Genomic DNA, 9,026 nt, shown 5'->3' with positions numbered 1-9,026 from the left:
TTCCTTTGAAGTTCAAGGCATCTTTTCTTTACCTCCAAAACTTCAGAAGAGCTCAGGAAATCATCACTTGAGCATAGCTCCATGTCGATGGAAGTTATGCCAAGCTCGATTTCAACCAGCTCTTGTTCTAACACAACAAGACCTGGCAGCTCTTCGCTACTGTCATGTTGACCACTAATATTAGAGGCGGCCTCATGCTGCTCTGTTGAGCCACTAGCATAACCATTTGGCTTACTCCGTCTTGGAGTTTGCTTGGGCTTTTTACGAGCCATAATTAACACACAGCAATATACAAGCTACAAAAAACAAAATCTGTACGGTACTTACCTTAGGTGAGGTGACAATTGACCTTCACGATGTTACGGAGAATGTCAGTAAGTAACCTACTAAAATTACAGGGTTTAACGGTAACCAGTTCTACCTGACTAGAACAATGGCCTGACAGAGTACAGGCTTAGAAGCTTCAATCTTTGGCAGACCTGACAAGACTGCCCAAAGTGAAGATCTATTTACAAAATTTAAACAAAGTTTACAACGTGGCGGGCTCAAAGGCACAAACCAAAAAATGAATCCTTGGCAGACCTGAAAAGACTACCCTAGGATAACAAACAACTAGTTACAAAGTTCAAAGAAACTTTACAGCATGGCAGGCTCAAAGGCACACACCAAAAAAATGAATCCTAGGCAGACCTGAAAAGACTACCCTAGGATAACAAAACAACTAGTTACAAAGTTCAAAGAAACTTTACAGCATGGCAGGCTCAAAGGCACAAACCAAAAAGTTAATCCTTGGCAGACCTGAAAAGACTACCCTAGGATAACAAAACAAATTACACAACTAGCTAAAGTGAGCTAGACAAAGGCACATACCATAAATGAATCCTTGGCAGACCTGAAAAGACTACCCTAGGATAACAAACAAATTACACAACTAGCTAGAGTGAGCTATACAAAGGCACATACCATAAATGAATCCTTGGCAGACCTGAAAAGACTACCCTAGGATAACAAACAAATTACACAACTAGCTAGAGTTAACTAGACAGGCATAACCTTGCACCAAGCAAAGGTATGTTTTATAAATGATGTCTAAAACGTTTTTTGCCTAGACTGGATAAAGTGCAGGCCTTACTTATTAGAAGAAATGGTGTATTGAAAACGACAATAATAAAACGAAACAAACAGTTGCTTACCGAATTCTTACATATTCCCTAGTCACTCCAAATCTCCAGTTCTCCAGATTTATAAAACAATGACCACTCCAGTCCATGCCAAAACGTAAAAAGAAAGATCAACTAGCCAAAATTGTTAATGCATGGCCGGGTCACTCAAGCATGAAAATAGAATGGAGCAGAGATACAACAATAATATTAAATGGGCGGGGAATCGTTTCTAACACACATCACATCATAAATTTATCATTTACACACTGAAAGTAGCAACAATGACAAGAATGGGGAAGGTTTAATTGATATCAGAAATTTACATGATTGCTACTCGTTGTTGCTCAATATGTTAACCAAAGCGATCATACAGAAGGCAAATAATGAGAATACATCCATCAAAACACCCGGACGATTCCATGATAATATACAAAGTGTAAAACACTTAAGAAGGGTGGCGACATAACAGTTCGTGTCATGTGCGTTGTGCATGGCAGATCAGCAAGTTTCCACTTCATAGTCATATAGAGCAGGAGTTACATGGCTTTTATTACATTTTTATTAGGAATTTCAACGATGACTTTTTAGATGTATTTTTGGACGTAGAATTCAAAAATCGAGTGCTTACAAGCCGAAAACTGGACATTTTTGAGATATTTGCATTTTTTGGGCTAGCAAGAGAATGGCGTCATTGCTTGGGAGCTCAGAAATTCGCGGTCGTTGGATAGCGGCTGCATTTGAATACATGGCTCAAAACCAAAGTTGCTAGTTCCGCTGTTTTCCCTCGGAATTCGGGTAGTTTTGTTTCCTGGTAACGGCAAAATTTTAGCTGTGATGGGTTGTGGTCTGGTTGTTTCGTTTCAATTCGAACCAACTTTCGTAGAATAAATATTATTGTTACTTCACAATTTTCAGTTTTGACGACTTCACTTTGCACAATTTTTCTAAAGTGGGGTTACGTTTGTGTTTGTTTCATTACGTGTTCTCCAGAAGGAGTAATTGGAGAAAAAGGTTTAGCCACTGCGATTGCTTGGGACCATTATGATGAGAATAAAGATACACTTTCAGGAAGTGGCACCCTCCATGATACACAAGGAATATGCTTTCAAAATATGACAACAGAGTTAGATCAAAGGAACAAGGCCCATCACAGAGTGATAGTAGCAATTCTGGTTTGTCTTGGATTAGAAAAAGGAGTCTTGAAATCCATCACATTGAGCTGGAGCCTGTAACAAAAAATCCAAAGATAGTTTCTAACAATTTCAAAACTTTCGATATGTCTTCTCCTGAAAATCTACAAAATGCAACAAAAAGGGGTGTGATTTGGTCAATCACCTTTGCTGGCTGTAAAGACACGCCTATGTGGTCAGGATGGAATGCTCAACTTACAAAAGATTCCCTGCCACGCTAGACAGTTGCATTCATGCCAAATATAGGGAAACCACCTACAAGACATGATGTAGTTCTTGATACTATGAAAACAAGCTTGAAAGTAGCGGATGAATGCAAGGAACATTACACGAATGTTACGTACCGTATGACCTTGGTATTGCAAAGCCTGCTGCCAAAATCCAGAATATTCTGGCTCCCAGATTTGATAGGTTATTCATCCACTATGGACCGTTCCACATCATGTTCAGGTACTTTGGTTGCTTGGGCTACCTGATAGAGCAGGGATGTGCAACCTTTATTACAGGAGGGCCAGATATAAATAACTGGGTGAAACCCGGACCGCACGTTAATTTAACATATGATTTCCAGTAGTCGTAGGCACAAAAAAGTATTTTTTCTGTTATTCATGTTATTCTTATGGCATTATGAGGGGATCTCCTTGCAGAAATAATAACTTAAGTTAAGACGCATAAATTTCTGAAGAAAACTGCTACGGTATTCAAATTAATTGTCGTCACCGCCGGCTCTTTACAACAATTTTTTACTTACTTTTTTTACTTTTACAGCTTTTACTTTAATGGAAGTGCTCACAATTCAAGTCCATTTTCCAAATTCCATGGGGAGTACAAGTTGCAAATGCGGACAGGAGCAAACAATGCAACATCTACTCGAACGCCCTGACTTAAAAGAAAGATGCTCTGCACAGGATTTGGCGGAGTTCAGCGATAGAGCAAGAGCTTGTGTGATGCTCTGGGCTACGGTCGTGTGACACACGATGAAGAAGAAGTGTTCGTCTGTCAGAACTGATCGATAGGGAGATTTCATGACGCCCATTTTAGAAAAAACTGTTCGCACAAATACGTTGAGCCAAAAAGAGCCATTTTTAAAGCCATGGATTTTTTCAAATGTGTAAAGTCATCTTGGTTGAGACGTTTTCGGTAGAAATCGCCAAGATTCATTTCTAAATACTTTGCTTTCAAATCCGTTTTCTCTCGAAGACCAATCAGTTCAAGTTATAGTTACTGGTACTTTGTCAATGTCTGTGTTGAATGGCGAAGCGAATATACCAAACAAATGTTTATGAGATTTGAAGTCTTTGAAACGAGCCAAAAATTCATACAAAAAATTATCAAGTTGGTCTGCAAATTCAGTTTTCTTCTCAGGATGCATTCCATAGTCTCTCGAAGTTGGAAAGTGGAAAGGATTTCCTGTCTGTGCGTGAGCTTTCCAAAGTTGTAATTTATTCATAATGCCTTTTATGTGACCATACATTTTTACATTCCAAATAATTAAATAAAATGGATTAGCAGTGGCCTGTGGGAGATTTCTAAAATGGTTAACAGAAGGTGCGAAATCTACAATAATCCACTTCACAATGAATTGTTCACACCTACCAGACTAAACTAAATTATAAACACGTTTCGCGGGCCTCACACAATTCAAAATTGGCACATCTTTGCCGGCCGCACAATTTTTTTTCGCGGGCCGCATTTGGCCCGCGGGCCGCACGTTGCACACCCCTGTGATAGAGGATTCTGGAGGTCCATACATCCTTACTCAATTGGAAGTACTTGCTTCTGGTCCAATTAGCGGCTTCTTATCAGGAAAGCATTACAACAGGTGTAAGCGATTGCATGTTTTATTTGCCACTGCGTTCAGGAAAAAACATGTAGAGTCCTTCTTAAAGCAGATGAAGGGCAATGTGAATAGACATGCTATCATCACAACAATGCTTCGAAACAGTACGGTATACATATTGAAGATGTAGAGAAATCAGATGCCTTTAAAGGTCTTATGAATGATTATGAGAAGTTCTGTGACGACACACGGAACGGGAACCATGGCGGTACAGCCCAGTTCTGGTTTATTTACATCATTCTTGTACAGCGATTTTTACTTATGAACAGAGCTGTAAAGACGAATGATATTGAGCTCTTCACTTATGCTCTGAAAACAATAATCCCAGTGTTTTTGCATGCAACAAGCCCAACTATTCCAGACACATGCTACTGTACTTCCTGAAACTGTTGAACATGGAATACACACACCCTGGCATACGTGATCAGCAGGAGAAAGGAGCCTTCTCTGTGAGGTTGTCTGGACACTCCTTCTCGAGATTACCTGTTCATCAAGCAGTGGAGATGACTGTGAATGTGGATGCTGCATCCAGGATGACTGACATAAGTGCGTTCACCCAGAGTTTTCTTGCCCAACGAAGATGGAATGTCACGAGGTATGTAAGGAGTCAAGTGATAAATTATGCGATGGAGAAGGCTGGTATGAAACAAAATGAAACTGTTTACCAGGAATCAAAACCCTACAGAATAAAAATAAACCATGCTGATTTCATGAAGATTGGTGAAACTATCGAATCGACCATGAATCCATTTCAACATGATGAACAAAGTAATCACTTGATCAAGCTATCGTCTGGAAAACCAGCTCCAGATGAGATCAGAAATGATCTCTTGAACACAATTGGCAAAGGTTCTGAATGGCAACAGGAGTTCCTTGATGAAATAAAAGAAGATCCTGCTCGAATTGAAAAGCCCATGAAGAGAAGGAAAGTCAGAAATTTCGCTAGCAATGCAGCAAACGTTTTCGTCACAACAAAAGATAAGAAAGTGGAAGAGCTGAAATGTTCCAGAGACTTGTTTGGCAGACTTCTTTACTTGTCCTGCCAAAAGAAGCTTGACTTAAGAAAAGTCCTGTCTCACCCACTGTCAGTAGTTCTCCTTAGTCTATGCAATGTAGATGGAAGTATGACCACAACCAACAAGTCCAAATTGGCTAATCATCTTGAGTCACTTGTGACGGCAGCTAATGAACCATTGAATACAGGAAGCGATGTGAGTATTTTTGATGGCATGTTCTTGATCAGAATGATTACGAACCTTCCTTCTACTTATGGTGAAATTGCCAAAGCTCTCTTAACTATGATTTATAAAGCTACTAGCGAAGAAGTGCACTTTGTATGTGACGATTATACTCAGAACACAATCAAAGATTCGGCTCATGAAATCCGGGGGCACCGACACTGTCATCAGCATTACTGGTCATAGCCAAAAAAGACCTAAAGACTTTTCAAAGTGCCTATCCTCATCACAGTTCAAAGATTCTTTCCTTGCTTTCTTGTTTTATGAGTGGCAGTCAAATCCTATGCTGAAGTAATCGGGAACAAGAAAGTAATTGTGGCAACGGGGAAAAAGTTCTATGAATTTAGTGTGCAAAGTGACAATCTTGTAATAAGACAGAACTGCTGTTTATATGACTGCGAACACAATGAAGCGGACACAAGGATGGTGCATCATATATTTCAGTTCTACAAAAGTAGTGACAATCCTCTGCGAGTGAATGTGCGTTGTAACGACACAGATGTAATGATCATTCTCTTGCATTACTGCAGCGATGTGGACCTGCAAACAGAAATTTTATTAGAAATGGGTCATGCTTACAACAATAGGCTACTCGGCGTATTGTTGACATCAGAAGTATGATGGAGGAGCTCAGTGAAATTAATGGCTTATTCTGTACAGCTTTGCCAGGATACCATGCCATCACAGGGTGTGATTACAATTCCTGTTTCTTTGGCAAAGGGAAAACTAGACCACTCTTAATTGCATTAATGTACCCTCAATTTCTTCAAGCAATGGAAGATTTAAGCACTTCCATCAGTGTTAGCTCTGCCACGGACGCTGCTCTCGAATAGTTTGTATGTGCAAAATACGAGAAAAGGCAACTTCGTGACATCAATGAAGCCCGCAGAGTTATATTTGAAACGAAGTTTACGCCAATACATAGTGAGCGGCCTCTGCAAAAAGTAAAAGGTTTGGAACCTACAGCAATGCTTCCTTGCAGGGCAGCGTTTATCCAGCACATTAAGCGAGCAAATTTTGTTGCAAGGATGTGAAAACTTGCAAATGAATTCAGGCCTGTGACAGAGTCACCCTTAGACCATGGGTGGAAAGAGGATAATAGCGGCAAGATAGTGCCAAATTGGTTTGAAGGCTCTCAGCTGCCAGATTATCTGGAAGTAGACCAATATAACATTGACAGTGACTACGAGGATTCGAATTTATCTGACAATTCAGATGACAGTGAAAGTCAGAATGATGATTTTAACATTATCCAACTAAATCTTGTATTTCAGATTGTATTTTTTTACAGTTTCATATTTGAAAAACACAAAAACTGTTACAGTTACTCAAAAACCATGACAGATAATCTTTTGTCTTGGCAGAATTTGACCAATTTCACTTTTTGAACTAAAAAGCTGTTTTAATTCTATGACAAATTGGTAAATTAAAAAATTAGAAAATAAAAAACGGAAGTAGCCCACAAAATTAAAAATTGCTAATATCTCAAAAATGTCCAGTTTTCGGTGTGTAAGCACTCGATTTTTGGATTCTACGTCCAAAAATACATTTAAAAAGTTCATCCTTAAATTTCCTAATGAAAATGTAATTAAACTCGTATAACTCCTGGACTACATAACAATAACATCAATTACAAGGATTTACAAAGGCATGTCGGTGAATCCTAATGGGGGTTACTTTAAAAATTCAAAATATATGCATATTTTTATCATTACTATCATATTTTGAAATAAGATTTCTAATCCGGACATCTAAGTCTCGGTATTTTTTTCGCATGGGAAGTGTATCCCCTCTTTCCAATTGAATTCCTCTCGCATGGACTAAACCTTCTTCACTTTTTAAGGCATTGATTAATTTTCAAATATTAGGATGAGTACTACAAACGAATTTATTTATAGAATTGTGAAAGGCCTCGACGCTATTATTGGTACGTGGCAATGAATTTTCAAAACGAGTATAAACATTCCAACTAGTAATGGGGAATTGCGGGAGGTCCCTCCTCTTATTTTGTCGAGTTTCCCTTTCAATTCCTATATAAGTGAATTAAAAATAGGATAAAAATTCAGGAGGGATTTCTTCATCATCGGAGAGTTCCTCAAAAGCTTCAACAACATCTTGAGTGGGAACAAACGCGAGAGCAGAAAAATAGCGCATCTTCAAACCGAAGCTTTTATTATTATGGTATTCATGTGTTGCTCCTATGGCAGCAAGTTTTCTGTAATGAGCTTGGCAGAAATGGAAGAAACAGCCATTATGAGTAGCACCAGGGAAGACTTGTTTTACAACATTCATTGAAGCCTTTTTAAAATCACTTGTCACATGCTCTGGAGCATCACCAACCAGTTCCTTAATTTTGGCATAAACCGCTCCATATGTAGCCTCGTTTTTTTTTGGTAAAAGGCCAAATATTAGTGGAATTGTTACATTAGCGATTTGAATATGAACAGTAAGAATTTGATTGTAAATGTCTAGAGCGACCTTACAAGTCCCATCGACCGCCCAGTTCTTGTACTTTTTGAGATTTTCGAGCCCTTCATCTGATGCAAACATTAATATTCTATTAACATCATGCACTCCAGAATCGTACTGTAGAAATCTTGCACCTGAAGCAAGACTTTGAAATTGCAATGGAATATCATAGCCGCTTCTTACAGTCGGAACAGGTGGAAAATTGCATGCTTTTTGTCTCCAATTCCTAACATTTCTACTCATGTGATTTAAACTTGGCATTTGGGAAAGAGCATATTCGTCTAGAGATGAAACACACTCAGAAATTAAGGCACGACATGATTGGTGAGAAACTACCTCATCTTTCAAAGCTTGTTTTGCTTCCACAATATCTTTACCAGATGAATGTGGAATTCTGTATGTTCACTTACTTTCTTTAAAATTTGAATATTGTCAATATGCGAGTTCGTGTGTAATCTTGCTTTGCAACTTGTAGATTTTCTTTCACTGCACTCCCAGTAAATCATAATAGGCCTACCACTTTTATTCGTCTTATTCCTATGATATATAAATTCCAATTCATCTACAAGAATGTCTTTTCCGCGCTCACTTTTTATGACGGTCACGATTGTGGGGTGACAAAATTTGAGATAATAGCGGAATCTGAAAGAAGACTGTCCTCAGAACTCAGTGTAAAGCTGTATACTTTTGTCGGTATGAGATAGAGAGTCGATATTTATATTCCCCAGAAGCATTTTTTTATTTAGTTTGGCATTTGCAGATTAAAATTTATCACGCCTTTTATCACAGCTGGGTGCTAAGTTTAAACTATTACTGTAGTAGTGTAGTTAGAGGAACAATGGTTCAACACAGACTCACAGCTGGACTTTTTTCGCAGCTATTTCTTACTCAAAGACGGGCAATTTTCTGGCGAGCTATATTCCCACACGGGCAATTTTCCTAGTGCAGGGCCTTCGTGTAATGGGAAAATCCCTGCAACTTGCCACAACCAGGTGAAAGAAGTTATTTCATCTTTAGAGACATAAATCGAATTTAATAGTTGCGCGTATAAGCCTACAAAAATCTCTCTCCATTTTGCTTCAACGAAGCCTGGTCTTTATCCCGACAGCAGGGTCGACTAAATCGG

The sequence above is a fragment of the Aplidium turbinatum genome, chromosome 12 (genome assembly GCF_918807975.1).
Source record: "Aplidium turbinatum chromosome 12, kaAplTurb1.1, whole genome shotgun sequence".
Classification (NCBI taxonomy): domain Eukaryota; kingdom Metazoa; phylum Chordata; class Ascidiacea; order Aplousobranchia; family Polyclinidae; genus Aplidium; species Aplidium turbinatum.
This window is presented reverse-complemented; position numbering follows the sequence as displayed.